The 17,474-nt window shown below is 42.3% G+C and overlaps 1 protein-coding gene and 1 pseudogene across 3 annotated transcripts in view; one reads left to right on the top strand and one right to left on the bottom strand.

Moving 5' to 3' along the window:
* The window catches only part of PCTP (phosphatidylcholine transfer protein), a 254,907-nt gene that overhangs the window by 143,708 nt on the left and 93,725 nt on the right, over nucleotides 1-17,474 (top strand). For all 3 annotated transcript variants that reach the window (XM_064582756.1, XM_045889199.3, XM_054510889.2), the window contains exon 2: nucleotides 3,547-3,635. The gene's annotated coding sequence lies outside the window, so the exon portion shown is untranslated. The remainder of the gene's footprint in view (nucleotides 1-3,546; nucleotides 3,636-17,474) is intronic.
* On the bottom strand, nucleotides 12,017-12,650 carry LOC123854156 (DNA-directed RNA polymerase II subunit RPB4-like; annotated as a pseudogene).

The raw sequence follows: 17,474 nt of genomic DNA, 5'->3' as shown, positions 1-17,474 counted from the left end.
TTTTAAAAAAAAAATGAACAATCAAATGAAATACCCAGTTAATGATATATATAGTATCACTTCAGACCTTGGAACTACCATGAACTTTGAAAAGACCCAAGTAAGTAAATCCCAAATAGACCTTTAGACCCAAATGCTTAGGCAGCAACTACTCCCAATTTCGCCTGATGTTAAGGCAGCACATAATATTAGACTTTAAATTTAGGTCCAGTATTTAGGGCCTTAATATTAGAATCTTGCACACAGCCTTCCCATCTGTGTTCTCACTATGGGAGGAATGCCTCCCTCCCCTGTGTTTTATAGTTTGTCAGAGGCTTACCAAAGCAATTTTTAGTATAAACAGAACTTTCAGTTTTGTTTTGTTTTACTACTTGTAGAATCCCTCTTCGCAGGGAAAGCATCCAAATTATAGATAGACATGACGCTGTACTCATAAACCCCAGTGCCTTTGGGATACTGGGACTTTGTTTCTGGTAAAGCACATCTGTCTGCTTTCCCAGAGGTCCTCTCAGACCCTCAAACAAATAGATCCATGGTGGGTCCTTCCTGGGAGTCTGTCCAACGTCCACAGATGTGTCAGAATCCAGAGGTGGTCAGGGACTCAAGCTGGCATCTCTGCCCACCAGCACTGGGGTATCCTAGAGCCAGAGGGTGAACAGTGGTCAGAATTGGGGAGAGCAGCAGCTACTGAGCCCCTAGAGCTATTTCTGTCCACGCGGCCACAGGTATTTCTGGTTGAATGCTGCCACTCACAGCACTCACATAAGATCTGGAAGCCATTTGGAGATCAAAGACACCCACAGACTTCAGCAAAGCAAAGCTGGGGGCAGCTTCTGGCTGTACAAAGGGTATTAACATAACTTCTATTTAATAGGCTTGGAGGCTTCCTGGTAGAGCTGCTGGCTGGAAAGTTTCTGAAGAAAATCCATGGCTTCAACGTTTTCTCCAGGTCGAAACCTGATTGGGTTTGGATCAGGATCAGGAAGCACCCTGAGCAGAATCAATGGAGTGTCCAGAGAGGAGTCTGTCAGAGGTTGGGAAATGAGGGCACCCTGTCCACCCTCCTCTAAGCACTCAGATGGCAAGGACTTGGCCCTCTTGACTGCTCAGGATGCAAATGGGATCCCTAGATGCAGTGAATCCAGAGTCTGTTTCTGCTCCTTGGAGTACACAGCAGATTTCATGTGTTGCTCAGCTTTGGAGTTCCTGAACCAAGAACAAAAAAAGATACACTCAATTCCATTTTTTATTTAGTTATCCCCCTTTCATCCCTTCCTTCCCTTTGTTTTTTCTCCTCTATGCTCCATTTTCTCACCTCTTCTTGCCATTCTTCGCTCTCCCTTCCATCCCCTCTTCTTCTCTCTCCTTTTCTTGCTGTTGAGCCTCTTAGAATTTAACGTTAGTAGAGGTTGGTACTAGATAGTTTAATCTAGACTCTTGCCTCCTTGATTAGGGTCCAGTGGTGCCTCATGACTGAGAGGCATGAATTCCTTTGGGGTTCATGAGTCTGAGCCCTGAGACATTTCCTGTAGCAATCTCACTATCAATTCATCCCCCCACTGAGAAGCTGGGCAAACTTCCAGAATGAGACATGGAGGTAGAAACCACTGGGGAGCCCCACTAGGGGTCACTAGAGTGGGCTCTGAGAAGGGACAGGGCATGGAGCCAGAAGAGAAAATGACAACCTATGATCTAATCTTGCTTTCCACTTCTGAGTCCTTGGGCAAGGCACCTTCCCTCTCTGCACCTCAGAATTCTGTCTGCAAAAATTAAGATGCTGGACTCAAAGGGCTTTTCCAGTGCATTCATTTTTTGGTCTCCTTTGTTATGGCATTGCCATAAGACTGTAGGCTTTTCCTCCCATAACAAATGTTATTTTCTTTGATAAATGATCAGGTTTATAATGTAAGTGACCCTTGAAAAAAATTGCAAGCAGAGAAAGGGGAGCAGTTCCTGTTCGAATCTGACCCTGGGGCAATGGATGGCTGGTTCCACCCTGTCTTCTTCCCAGCCACCCATGGTCTCTGGCTCCTGCCTCAGTAGCTCATCTCTTAGTGACGCCACCTACTAGCTCTAGGAAACTCTGAGCTCTTTCTCTCTCCAGTGTGTGCTTGGGGGGATACATCTTCTTTTTAGAAACTCAGAAGATTTAGAGGTTGAAAACTGAATGTGCCTGGAAAACAAGCAAAAAAGCTTGTTAAAAATACTTGTAAAAGAAAGTATTTCTGAATATAGGCTTCTAAACATGTTTGGGAGCCAAGCTCAGATAAGTTACATTCTCGATCAAAGTCGTTTTAGATCTACTGAGTTCTAATGAGATCTTCAGACTCTCAGAAGACTCACTCCCTCCAAGTTTTAGAGAAACGAAATCCCACTGTTACCACAAGAGATCTGACAGTCCCCAAAGCTGACACTGTGATGGGACTATGACCCTTGTTTACAAAAAGTGGGGTCATCTTGGGGGTGGGCCACGGGAGCAGATCAAAGATAATCCTCATTCTGCTAAGAATGCTCTTTCACCACCTACTCTGTTCCACCAGACCACAGCTCTGGTCCTGATTGCTAAATTCCCTCATAGGAGAGAAATGAAAAAACATCAGCCTCTCTGTTCTGTGGCCAGTAAAGCCTCTGGGAATGGAAAACTAAATGCAGGAATTCATTTGGGGAAATAATCGCTGGTTGGTTGATTTGTTTCCTTGTCATCAGACTTGGTTTCTGTCCCTGATCATTATTACAGATGGTTCCCATTGCCCTGGCACGAGCCAGACCTACGTGGCAGGGGTGGGGGGGTCAGTTCAGCCTTGGCCTTTGCTCCACATCTATGGTGAGGGGCTTCTAAGAGCTGTGGGGAAAGAGGTGAGGCTCAGAGATGACTCCCATTTGGGGAAAATAGAATGAAATGTTAGGGCAGATTTCTTATACTAGGAAATGCGTTGTTTCTAATGAAGAAGGTTCTCTGAGAAAGTTGAATGAGGATAGAAAGCAGGTGGTGTTCCTGATACTCTCAGTAGTAGATGGACAAGTCTAGTCTCTTCTTTCTAAAATATTTCTTTCTTTCTTTCTTTTTTTAAAGATTTTATTTATTTATCTGACAGAGAGAGAGACAGCGAGAGAGGGAACACAAGCAGGGGGAGTGGGAGAGGGAGAAGCAGGTTCTCCGCCGAGCAGGGAGCCTGATGTGGGGCTTGATCCCAGGACCCTGGGATCACAACCTGAGCCAAAGGCAGACACCTAATGACTGAGCCACCCAGGCGCCCCTTCTTTCTAAAATATTTCAGTTCCAAATTCTTCAGTTGATGATACCTAGATAGCACTGGCAACACACACCTCTGGTATTCACACTCCTGTAGCCCTTTATAAATCATACTTCTCATAAATTACTGCACAAGGAGATTAATGGAGATAGCCATTATCCTTGTCATTATGCCTGGAAATCGTTGGGATGGAATGGGAGTGTCTTCCCATTTCTCTTTGAATGCTTTGTAATAATTATGACTTCCCCAAACCTGAGGAATAATGTCAATAAACCTTACTTTCCATTCACAGGTGAGAAAACAAGACCAAATGACTTAATATGACTGGATGCTGTGGACCAGTGTTAGAAATGAGACACCATCTAAAGCTGAAACTTTTTGGTATGTATTTGCCTTACTTTGAATGTCGGGTATGGGGAAGAATGTTAGACATAAATGTTCTAATTTGGATCTTCTGGAAACTCCAGTGAGTGATCCAAAGGTGCATAATTTGTAGTATAAAATGGAAACTGAAGTGACTGGGTAATATCCTTGAGCACTGATGTGTGCAAGAATGTCAATTATTAGAAAAATCAATGCTGGGAACACTGGGGATTCAAGGAGGTCCCCTGAAGGCACATTCTTTGATCCCTTTTGCTGCTATTTGAGTGACTTCCTGCCGTGGCTGTCACCCTGTCCATTAAGGATTTATTCTTCAAAGACAATGCTTCTGGGAACATTGCCCTGCCCCTGAGTGACTCCTCTCTGATGTGTCCTGGGCCAGATGGTCAGAGTGCTGCTGTACTACAGTGTGTGGAAATATCAGGCTATAACTACCCTCATGAGTAATGACGTGCCTGGACTTACTGCTCACCTCAGTTCTGGTTGCCACAGAGATAGCTCTTCACCGTCCTCTCCATCCCAGCTTCCTGTTTCACCCTGCCTGTCACCCCTCCAGCAACCTTCCTCTCCTCTCAAGCTGGAAGTCTCTCTCATGCTCTCACTATCTCCCAGCTATCACAGACAAACAAGCATCTTCCTAGATGTATCTCAACTTCATAAGGAGGTGTCCATGGAAGACAGTTTTTCCCCCACCCCAAGAGTGGTCATTCTCAACTTGGCAGTCTCTCTGGGTTATGCCCCCCAAAATTCCAAGACCTAGACTTTTCCTTTTGAGGCATAGACCCCAGGGGAGAAAGTCTAAGAAATACATCTCCAACCTGTTCTTTCTTTCAGCTGTCCTACTTTTCTTATCAGAGAGCTTTGTAAATTTGTGCCTACAATTTCTCCAAATCTTCATATTTTTTTTACCCACCACATAAGTTGACACAGAGTTCATATTTCCATATGATATTCAATACAAATGTGTATATATAAAACATAATTCTATTTAAATTAAAATAGACATATATATATTTATAAAACTGAGAGACATTTACTTTTTACATTTTTAGTTATTTGAATATAAAAGTAAGATGTATATGTTAGAACAACTCAAAAAACATAAAAGGGTCTAAAGTCAAATTACTCTTCTCCCCAGTTTCACAGTAAGAGGTACCAAAGGCACAGTGCACACAAATAGATTTGTGCACATGTGTAATGTTTTATTCAAAATGTGATCATGGGGCTCAGTCGGTTAAGCGTCTGCCTTTGGCTCAGATCATGATCCCAGGGTCCCTAGGATGGAGCCCTATGTGGGGCTCCCCGCTCGGCAGGGTGTCGGCTTCTCCCTCTCCATCTGCCCCCGCCCCCCCGCAGGCTCGTGCTCTTTCACTCACTCTCTCTCTCAAATAAATAAAATCTTTAAACAAAACACAATGTGATCATACACCACATACTATTAGTCTTTAGCTCTTTTTTACTTGATATATTATGACTGTTCTTCTTTATTAATATATAAATCTTTCAAATTTTTCTATTGTTTTTAGTTGACTCATTTTTGAGAGTAAGTAAGATATGTAAAGAATATCTACAGAGTAGGAGCGCCTGGGTGGCTCAGTCGTTAAGCGTCTGCCTTCGGCTCAGGTCATGATCCCGGGGTCCTGGGATCGAGCCCCGTGCCGGACTCCCTGCTCGGCGGGAAGCCTGCTTCTCCCTCTCCCACTCCCCCTGCTTGTGTTCCCTCTCTTGCTGTCTTTCTCTCTGTAAAATAAATAAATAAAATCTTAAAAAGAATATCTACAGAGTAAAAGCAATAAATGTACATAGTCAAAAGTGTAAACAATGGAAAATGGGCATACAACAGCAAGTATCTTATCTTTCCTCAGACCTCTAGTTTCCCTTTCTCAGAAACTACAACTTTTAGCACTCCTGCAACTTGTTTTGGAAATTTGGAACAATGGATCTCTTTCAAATAAATGTCTACCTCACTTTCCCCCCTTTCTCCATACTCATAGGTTAGAAAAACAAAGAAAATCCTTTCCTTTTGTAAATGCTCAGGGTCTTTATGACCTCACAAAGCACTAAATAGAAATCATTTTTCAGGGAAAGCCACAAACCATCTGCAGCTGATAGAAGAGTATTAGGGTAACTCAGAACTGGAATGAGCTATGACCATTACAAGTCTAGAGGACCGTGACTTTTTTTGCAGTTCACTGACCTGGTTGAAATTTTGAAAGCTACGGAACATCTTGTCATAAAAATAAGCATATATGTGTTTGCATGAAATTGTAGGAGGCTCACAAATGTCCTGAAGCCCAGCCATGGGCTCCAGGTTAAGAACACCCCTTCCTGTATAGAGAGAAAGCTGAGGCACAGGTAGGTAAATATCACAGACAGCATGAGACAGAACTATAATTGGAACCAAGGTCTTCTGACACCTAGTCCCCTACTTGGTTTAAACGGCATTTCCATGAGGACACTCTCTGTTTAATCTTACTCTCTAATCCATAAAGAAGTGAGAGCATTGTGCAAATGAACAGCATGGTGAATCTTCCTGTATAATAGTCTAGGGGGAAATGGGCTACGAGGTGATTGGATGATAGACTGATAGACTGTATAATATGCCTGTTGTTCAGTGTATCAGGGCTCTCCAGAGAACCAGAATCAATAGGATATGTGTGTGTGTGTGTAGATTTATTTTAAGGAATTGGTTCATGCTATTATGGAGTCTGGCAAGTCCAAAATCTGCAGGGTAGACTGGCAGATCAGGAAAGAATTGATGCTACAGTTAAAGTCTGAAAGCCTTCTGCTGCAGAATTTCTTCTTGCTTTGAGGAGGTCAGCCCTTGTTATTTGAAGGCCTTCAAGTGATTGGATGAGGCCCACTTATATTATGGAAGAATAGCAATCTATTTTATTCAAAGTCCACTGAATCCAAGGTTAATCTCATTCCCCAAATGCCCTTCAAGTTGACACATAAAATTAACTCTCACAGGGGCGCCTGGGTGGCTCAGTCAGTTAAGCGTCTGCTTTCAGCTCAGGTCATGATCTCAGGGTCCTGGGATCCAGCCCCCAGTTGCACTGGGCTCCCTGCTCAGCAGGGAGTCTGCTCCTCCCTCTCCTTCTGCCCACTGCCCGCCCCCACCCCCTGGCCCCCGCTTATCGCTCATGTGCTCTCTCATGCGCACTCTAGCTTTCTCTCTTAAATAAATAAATAAAATCTTAAAAAAATTTTAGCCATCACAGTGAGTCTTGTCCTGCTCTTTCTATCAGCTTTTTCAGACTTAGGTCACAACCCATGGGAACGTATTTGAGCCTGGAAGAGCATTTCCTGGAATGAGGAGATGCATTTTTATTATCCTCTGATGACAAAGCTAGAAATGTGTACTTTCTGGTACCAACAACTAACTCACTAATGAGCTGTACATCTGTTCTAATGAGGTTATACAGGAACTGGCAATTTTATACACAAATGATATTAAATTTGAAAACTTCCTTAGAGTCCAGAAAGTGAACAGAAGTTCAAGATGCTGAACTTGACCAGGAGTTGTGTTAGTGATTAAAGAAATGTAACAGTTCTGGGCGCCTGGGTGGCTCAGTTGGTTAAGTGACTGCCTTCAGCTCAGGTCATGATCCTGGACTCCCGGGATCGAGTCCCGCATCGGGCTCCCTGCTCGGCAGGGAGCCTGCTTCTGCCTCTGACCCTCCCCCCTCTCATGTGCTCTCTCTCTCTCATTCTCTCTGTCTCAAATAAATAAAAAAAATCTTAAAAAAAAAAGAAAAAAGAAATGTAACAGTTCTTATGTCAAGAAACTTACAGTTTCATGAGAAGAATAGACAAGAAAATTTCCCTCCAGCTTTCCTTCCAGTTAATGCTCTGAAAAAAAAAAAGAGTTTACCCAGTATGCTAAGGGAAGCACATTCTCAAGGATAGCTCCTCTCTCACAATTCATTCCCCTTTCATGTTTACTGCAAACCCTTGCTTCTAAGATAGGGATGCAGAGATCCCTCTGGCTGACTTGTTTTGCTTTCCTTATCTCTCTCCATCACAAGTTCTTCACCCAGTTTCCCTACCGTGGTTTCACCAGAATAAAATTATTTTAATACTTTCTAGGCACAGTGCAGATTGAAGAATGAGGAGTTTGGGCCCAAAGTCTAATTTATCACTTCATCTGGGGAGGGAAGCCACGTGGACTGATTTGGGTCCCCAGAAGCACAGCCTCTGGCATCTGCATAAATAGAAGCCCCTCTAAGGGAGGCAGCTGGGTAGCTGATGGATTTCTGAAATAGGGGTTCTATTAATAAGGTCACTGTGTTGTACTGTTATGTTAGCAATTATCACAGAGGAAGTTAGTCTGGGATTAGGACCAGATTTTCCAAAGCTGGACTTGTAAACACCATGGAAGTAGACTTTCCTGTTGGTGATAGAAAGACTGACATTTCACAGCAGACGTTTGTGCAGCAACGACAGGTCTGATTATTCTGAAGCTTGCCTAAGAGTGCAGGTTGATTAGGTTATGGTTGCAAGGGGTTTCAATTTCTGGTTCACTGAAAGCTAGCTTTAAACCATGGGTCCAAAAATTTCACTTCCAATACCTTTGTGCTGTGCTAGCCCAGTCTCTGCAGCTGAGGGGAAGGTTCTAGACTGTGTTTACTATCTAAAATTAAACAGGGCTAGGGGCGCCTGGGTGGCTCAGTCATTAGGCATCTGCCTTTGGCTCAGGTCATGATCTCAGGGTCCTGGGATCGAGCCCCGCGTCGGGCTCCCTGCTTCACGGGAAGCCTGCTTCTCCCTCTCCCACTCCCCCTGCTTGTGTTCCCTCTCTTGCTGTGTCTCTCTCTGTCAAATAAATAAAATCTTTAAAATAAATAAATAAATTAAATTAAATTAAACAGGGCTAGTATAGCACAGGTTGGTTATGAAAAGCCCAGTTCTGTCATCCTGAATTGGCTAAAATTTCTTCTGAAACCCACTGTACTTTTCTTTTAGAAGAATTTAAGCTCCAGTTCAGAATTTTAAAAATTAAGCAATGGGTGTAGTCACTGAATACTGGGAGTAAGAGAGTGCACACTTACTATTTTCCCAAACTTGAAACAGAATGAACTAAACCTTATTCTGTTGAAGAAAATAGTCTCTTCATTTCAAATAGGACTTAATATCTGGAACAGATTAAAGTGGTAAAAAGCTTAATGTGGTTTACTTTTGAGTAAACAAACTAAAACATTGTTGGAAAACAACCCTATTACCCAGAAGAAAGAGAAATGGGAAAAAAAGTCCAATTAGGTCAACCCCAAAGAATTTTGACCTTACTTTACTAACTTGTTCTGGATCACAAAAGGAGAACCAAAAATCACGTATGAAAATATTTATCATGGTCATATTAATTAGGTATGCTTTTGATATTATTCACTGCATTACCAAAGAAATACTCAGATATTCTTTTGTTTCAACCAAATTTAAGACACATTGTGGAAGAGTTTAGCAATGTTGAAAATTAGCCAATTCTTTAAAAATACTGTAGAATAGGGGCGCCTGGGTGGCTCAGTTGGTTAAGCGACTGCCTACGGCTCAGGTCATGATCCTGGAGTCCCGGGATCGAGTTCCGCATCGAGTCCTGCATCGGGCTCCCTGCTCGGCAGGGAGTCTGCTTCTCCCTCTGACCTTCCTCCCTCTCATGCTCTCTGTCTCTCATTCTCTCTCTCTCAAATAAATAAATAAAATCTTTAAAAAAAAATACTGTAGAATAAACTCACAGGCAAATGATGAAACATAAGGTTTTAGAGGGAGCAGAGACCTATGTGAAGTCAGTCATGATCCTAGTGTAAAAAAATATTATTCCTAATAGTATTAAAAATCACTGACATTAATAATTTCAAAACCCAATGGACATGCTCTTTTGCTGGGTGATGTAAGCAATAACATGAACCACTATTTGTGGTGGTGTTTAAACAGGGGTCAATGGTGATTATATTGGCAGCTTATCCTTGGGAGTCTCTTATTGCTACAAGAAACAAGAAAAAGGGTGATGCCAGAATGAAGAATGTTTTCTTTAGTGGTGAGTCTCATTAGAGTCTACGAGGTGATTGGCTTTCTTCAACAACACGACATGAAAAGACATCTCTGTGACCCTGACTATTGTGATTTAGTGGCTCAAATATTTTGGTGGGTACAAGCCAACAAATGACCACAACAGGGTTTCTAGAAAAATATTAAATGCCTGGTAGTTATGAATAAGAATGGGATATACTTTCTACAAATCCTAATAGTATAGAAATTTAAAACTGTCCTACGCTTGTATCTTCACCTTCTTCTAATCTCATTGGCTCCTTCCCTCAACTTATGAATATGTTTAATTATGATTTCTTAAAAGCTTCCTTATTATAGTTTATTGTTCTATTATTTTTTTACATTTCTATGACACGCAAGATTGGTATACTTTCATTATATGTATTTCCTTATCTGTATCATTTTGAATTCACTAAAGTCATCTTCACAGTAATTGTTCTTGCTCAAGTCGTCAATGACTTCCTAATTTCCAAATGCCAAAATCAATGGGTTTGGTCCTCATCCCATTTGATCTCAAAGACACCGTATTTCCTTATCACTGTATCATTTTGAATTCTAAAGTCATCTTCACAGTAATTGTTCTTGCTCAAGTCGTCAATGACTTCCTAATTTCTAAATGCCAAAATCAATGGGCTTGGTCTTCATCCCATTTGATCCCAAAGACACTAACAATCCCACAATCTCCTCTTTTAAAATAATCTCTTTTGAAACTCAGAGAACATTCTTTTCTGGCTCTCCTCCTGTCTCTGGTTTCCAATCTTTTTTATGTGAGCTTCTCTACCTCTTCCTTAGAGGTTCCTTCCTAGTCTAGTGAACAATCTCATTCCTCCCAACTTAACGCAATTACCTATTCCCAGCCCATGATTCCCAAAGTTCAACAATCATTCATAAGTTGAAAGATCATTCATTGAGCAACTTTTTTTTTTTTTAAGATTTTATTTATTTGTCAGAGAGAGAGAGCAAATGAGCCCAAGCAGAGGGAGTGGCAGGCAGAGGGAGAAGCAGGCTTCCTGCTGAGCCAGGAGCCTGATGTGGGACTTGATCCCAGGACCCTCGGATCATGACCTGAGCCAAAGACAGATGACTAACCGACTGAGCCACCCAGGCGTTCCTGGAACCTACTTTTAAAAAAAAAAAAAGGTAACTTTGTTATTTCTCCAACCTTTTTTTTTTTTTTTTTTTTTGGATCATGCATTCATTTGGAGCCAACAAGTACTCCAAAGAGAAATCTCGAATTGTGAAGAAAATAGGCATATTTCCTTTCAGAAAAATCAAGGCTAGAATGTTTAGCAATTTTTTTTCCTTTCAGTTAGCAACAATCACACCTTGGATAAAGCTCATTGGCTATGATACTGCACAAAGCTAGAATGTTTAGCTATTAAAGAGTTTCCCCCAACTTGCTTTACATTGAGTGACTTCACTGTAGTGGCCCAGGAAGGGGCAGGCTCCCTCTTTCCAAATCACCCCCATCAGAGATCACCTGCTGCTAAGTAGCAAGACAGAGGTTTGGAGTGGATGCCCCATCCAAGGAGTCTTCAAAGTGTTCAGACCTTCAAGTCTGTCCTCTGAAGGAAAAAAAAAATCTTAATTTAAGAGTGAGAATACAGTGCTTTAGGACCACTGCCTCCAAATCTACATTCTTCAACAGTCCAAGAAAAAAGGTCAAGTACTGATGTACCTCAAGGCTATGTATGGGCCCTCCATGCTTGGCAGTTATTCTCGGTGTAACTGCTTTCCATGGTGACCTTCCTCCTTGACTTCTGCGTTAAGCACAATGATGCCAATGCTGTCTCACAGTCATTAAATGCACTATCACCCTTTCTGTAAGGATTTCAGATGATGGTACAGGGCCTGTTTAATTCTTCCTTTTGCATTTGTATTTGGGGTTCCTGTTTGGGGTTTTTTGCTTGGTTTTGCTTTTAGGCTCCATGCCCAATGTGGGGCTTGAACTCACCACCCAGAGATCAAGAGTCACATGCTCTACCAATTGAGTCAGCCAAGTGCCCCTTAATTCTTCCTTTTGCATTTAGATAAGACTGCTATTTCCTGTAGTTGCAAAAACTACAAACACATTGAAATTAAAACATGAAATCTTAGGAATCAAAAATAACACAGGGGCTAAAAAAACAAAATCTTAAAAAAGGGGTGCTTGGCTGGCTCAATCAGTGGAACATGCCACTCTTGATCTTGGGGTACTGAGTTCAAGCCCTACACTGGGGATAGAGATTACTTAAAAAAATAAAATCTTAAAACAAAACAAAAATTTAAAAATAACACAGGGCCAAAACCATGGTATGAGGTAGTCGACAGTATAGCTTATATGCACATCACCCCACCCACCCTTCCCAGAGGCAAGGTCAGGTTATCATGGTCCAATAGTCAAGTCTGAAATAGCAACCTAAACCAAGACCAAGCTGGGTTGTTCTATCCAAAGGAAGCCCAAGTGCAATGGAATTTCCATGTAAGTCAGCTCCAGACATCAGGACAGCGGTGCTGGGCTTGGGATGTAGTTCCCTCAGCAGCAGAGTGGTATTTGGAGATTAATATTGAAAGCTGCGCTTGGTCTGGATGTCATCAAGAATCTGCGGTAGTAGCTCCTCATCTTCAAAATGCCCCTCCAGGCTTGGGACCAGTGCCTTTGACTCCTCAGCAGTCTCTGGGCAAAGGCTGGCCAAACAGGCCAACTCAAATTTATGAAGCTTCTTCTGGAGCAACAAGCTCCGGACACTGGCAATGGTCTCTCTGTTTTTGAAACAACTGAAACGGGCTGTGGAATTTAAAGTTTTCATGAACACCTCAAAGTTTCTGTTCATCCTCTGCACTCTCATTCTGTTGCTTTCAATGCTCCAGAAGCATATGAACCTCTGAATTTAGTAGTGTCTCAGCTGTTTCAAACTCTTTGGGGAAGATGAGCTGTGAGGCGTCCTCCTCTACGTCGCCAGCCCACGGGTCGCTACCGCTGGCTGCCATCGCCATGGGCTCACCGCATGGGGAACCGCACACACACACCAGAAGCACTGGCACGCCGGAAGCACTCGCACACCGGAAACACTTGCACAGCGGAAGCACTCGCACGCCGGAAGCACTCGCACACCGGAAACACTTGCACAGCGGAAGCACTCGCACGCCGGAAGCACTCGCACACCGGAAACACTTGCACAGCGGAAGCACTCGCACGCCGGAAGCACTCGCACACCGGAAACACTTGCACAGCGGAAGCACTCGCACGCTGGAAGCGCAGAAGCGCGGGTCTTGGCCTCATTGAGCAACTTTTACCTGCTAGGCACTGGGAATGCTATGAAGACAAGGACCTTAAAGTTAAGAGTGGAAACAGATGATTTCTTTATAGAGGGATAAATGAAATTAAGCTGAACGAACCATTTGAACACAGAGGATCTCCCTCTAGCTCCCATTTCTCTTTCAAACTTCACACATATATTCCCAACATCCTCAATGGGATATTTCTTGGTCACCAAAATCTCAACATGTTGAGGTGAGAATAGTCTGTTCCTCCACCCCACACTTGCCTAGCACCTAAACCCTCATCTTGCCCTGATATTCCCTATCTTGGTTAATAATCAAACCATACACGCAGCTGTCCAAGCATAAAGTCCCATGTTCTTTTTCATCCTCTTTCTCACCCTTTATATTCCAATAGTCACTCCTTAAGCATTTCTCAAATCTGTTTTCCCCTCCTTTTCATGACCTCTGACCGTTCCTTATTTTAATATCTCTTCTTCTCTGTACTATATTATCCAGACTTCTGAATGGTCTCCTTGCCCCTCAACTCTTCCCTTTCAATCCAAATTACTAGAAATAGCATTTTACATCTTAGGATTGTTATTCATTTCATTCATCCAGACATGTAGTCATCTCAAAAATTGCTGAGTTCCTGTTAGGCATCATCCACTGTATAGGGAGGTACTGGGGATATAAATGTGCATAGAATCAATTCCTAGCCTTAGGAAATGCATGATTTAATGGGGATAGGGGGTCATTAAACATCAACATTCATAAATATAGGCATTGAATATTATATTTAATATTTGAAATTTAAGGCAAAATATGAACCAAGCCATTAGAGAAATGCAAGCAAAGAGCCCAAGGATTTGAGAGGAATGAGAGGTCAACTGCAGTTGGCAATCAAGAAAGGTTCTCTACAGGAGAAGTCTTGCAGCTGTGTCTTACCCTCTATTAGGGATTCTACATGGGGTTTTCCCAAAAACCTCTCTTAGAATCCCAAAGGTGAAAGAGATTAATATTTGTTTAGAAATTACTATTTCAGGGGTGCTTGGGTAGCTCAGTGGGTTAAGCGTCTGACTCTTGATTTTGGCTTTGGTCATGATCTCAGGGTCATGAGATCAAGTCCTGTGTTGGGCTCCACACTGGGCATGGAGCCTGCTTGGGATTCTCTTTCCCTCTGCCCCTCCCCAACCCCCGTGTGCAAGTGCTCTCTCTCTCTCTCTCTCTAAAAAATAAAAAAATAAAAATACCATCCCAGGAATTATAAGATCCAATTCATACATTATTCATTTAATATTTACAAAAAACCTATGAGATAGATATTTTTCATCTCCATTTTACAAATGAAGAAACTTAAGTTTAAATAAGTTAATTAATGTGGCTGACTTTGTGCCCCAGCTAGTAGCAAAGCCAGAGATGGCACTCAAGACCTACTGACCTCATTGCTCTGGCTCTCTCACACGTATCTCAAGAGGCTTATCCCTAAGGGCCACAGCATGTAATAAAGAAGAGCTTGGATTATGGCAAACATAAATGAGGATGTGCAGATCCATCACAGTCCATATGGGAAGCAAAGGGCACATTCAGTTAGGTCATTGAGTGATGAATAAAACAAACACTTATGAAGTCATAGGCAGCAGTACCAAGCCATATAAGGAATGAATGGCAGACTACTCAGGGTTAGTAACAGAGGGGTACCACTCACCCCAGGGCCAAAGGGGCAGAGGAAGGGAGTAGTCACCAAGACCTAAGACAGAGAGCTATGTGGAGAGAGCCACCTAACAGACAAAGGATGCTGTCAACCAACAGTGACTCTGCAAGTGGAGAGCCACGGGAATGAATATCCTGACCCACTTCCCACTCAGCCTCTGATCTCTTGATGTTCTCTGCATTGGACAAACTCAACTAGAAGTCTGGGAACAAGGTAGATCTTGGGAGAGTCTGCAAATAAAAGAATGAGGGACACAGGAAAAAATGGAATAGGCCATCATGGTACCTTGGCTGAGACAATTAGGCATGATATTGCTGCCATTTCTTCATATAACAATGAGTCTTGGAAATTACCCTTCAGACGGAGTCTTTTGAGTTCCAGGACTGTATCTCATGCAACTTTCTATTCCCAATTTCTAGCATGAGACTTAGTATGTTAGCAGGCTCTCAGTGCATGCTTATTGAATTGACTTGAATTAATAAAGGAATTGTGTTGCCTGATAGGTATAAATAAAAAATGTTTTAGAAATATAATTTTCATCTGGGAGGGAGGGTACTCCCAAATTTCTCAGATTTTCAGACTCACAGTAGGACTAGAAACTGGATAAAGGCTTGAAAAAAAATGTGATTGGATAACTAAGAGAACTTGCATGTGGCTGTCAAGAATGACCTGTCATTTGTAGACCTGCAGTTTTGGTTTATTCCTCATGAGGATCCCCAGGAGGAGGGAAAGGAGGCTGACTCAGCATTACTGCATCTTTATTCACAATCACTGAACACTTGCAGAAGAGCAAAGATGGTGCTGTCAGCACCTCCTTGCCAAGCAATGTGGAAGATTCCAACACAGTGTGTGTTGCTGTAAACAGACCCTCCAAGCAACGTGTAGTGAACGTGTGATACTCAGATCCCTCTCTCTGCTGCCCACACATTTGTCTTAATGGAAGACACTCCCAACCTGTCTCACTCTTCATCACAAGAAGCTATTCAACAAAATTAAAATCATAAAGTTCTAGATCCAAAGGCCCTTATATGTGTTTTATTGTATTCTTTCAGTTTGCAGCTAAGGAAACTAAGACCAAACATGAAACACTGGTGGGATGCCTTACTTGCATTACACCTAACAAAGCCAACATGTTCAGTCCCTTACCAAGCAAACAGGTGTTGCACAAAGTCTGACCTTTGCTTTTCAAAATCCTTTGGCTGATGGTGAGTGTTGTTCTCAACCAGAGCCTTATCTGTCTGAGCCTCGTTTCCTTATTTTATAAAAAGAGTATCACAATAACCTCCGAAGGTTATGATGATAAAAGTGAGTGAATGCATATAAGCTTAAAATGTAATAAAATTCATTCAGTTATTCACTAATGAATGAATGATATTCACTGGCAGCCAACTCTACCCTCCTTCCCTCAGGCTTTGGAGACCAGCCCCTCTTCAAGGATTTTGCTCTTGAAAGCTTTCTTTCTTCTGTTTCATCCTTCCCCTCCCCTAAATAAACTTTTTATTTTAGAGTGGTTTTAGATTGACAGAAAAATTGGGAAGATAGTTACAGAATTCCCATGTACCTCCCATTCTGCCTTACCAATTTTTCTCTCTCTTGAAGGCCCTTCCTATCCGTGGACACACATTGTGCCTCCCATCTTACAACGGAATGACAGCATCTTCTCCCTTCACATCCTTTTCAATTATTATTCTGTTTTACAGGAGAGAGCACAAGTGGGGTGGCAAGCAGAGGGAATGGGAGAAGCAGACTTCCCTCTGAGCAGGGAGCCCGATGCGGGGCTCCATCACAGGACCCTGGGATCATGACCTGAGGCAAAGGCAGATGCTTAACCAACTGAGCCACCCAGGCGCCCCCTGCCCACACACCTTTTTTTTCCTAAAGATTTTATTTATTTCTGAAACCATTCACATTTTTTCTATCTCCAAACATACCATTCTAAGTTATTTCAAGCCTAGCCTACTGAAAGGTTTCTAAAGTGGTCTCCTTGCTTCTTTTACCTCCTCCTCCCCCAATTACTATTTCATATCTTAGTTTTAATTTCTCCATTGCACAAAACTATTTTAAATCTCATCATGCATTTATTAATCTATTCTTATCCCTCTAATTCAAACCTTTTGAGAGTGGACACTCTATCTTGTTCACCACTAACCCCAAGGCCTTGACACTGCTGGACATAGTAAGGCACTCAGTAAATACATGTTCAGTGAATAAATGAATGAAGGTGCTCAGCAATAGAAGTGTAGTGGTGAACAAACATAAAAGCTTGTGGTTGTTTTTATTACCTTCACAACAGGGGCCAGAGTATCAAAAAACCACCCATTCAGAGCCACACAGATATTCCCATCTTACCTACCTTCCCATCCCACAACCTGAGAAGAAGAATGAGTTGGTTGTTGAGAGCTTTGTGGTGGATTAGTAGAGGGTGGGTGACTTCCAGACACTTGCAGGAGCCTTGGATAAGATGGACAGTTATGAGATGTCAGGACTACACATCTACTAGGCAGTGCAGAGGCATGACACCATGAACTGAACATGTGCTCTGTGCTGGGAACCCTGCTCAGTGCTTCCCTCATATTATCTCATTGCATTAGATCCCAATCATCCCACAAGGCATCTGTTTGTTGCCCCCACTTTTCAGATGAAATAACTGAGGCACAGAGGGATCGAGTAAGTTGAAGAAAGTTACAAAGCTAATAAATGACAAATCAGAGATTTCAAAGCCTGGTTTCTCCCCATTGCATACTGTAGTTTTGAGAACTACATAAGACATATTGCCAGGTTATAATAACAGGAAGGTGAACCAATAATTGGATCCCAGGCCTCAGTAAGCCTAGATTTAT

Source organism: Mirounga angustirostris, unplaced genomic scaffold (genome assembly GCF_029215605.1).
Source record: "Mirounga angustirostris isolate CCGP_5_RB_7025 unplaced genomic scaffold, mMirAng1.0.hap1 SCAF_17, whole genome shotgun sequence".
NCBI lineage: Eukaryota > Metazoa > Chordata > Mammalia > Carnivora > Phocidae > Mirounga > Mirounga angustirostris.
Note: the sequence above shows the minus strand (reverse complement) of the source record. Positions and strands in the feature narration are given on the sequence as shown.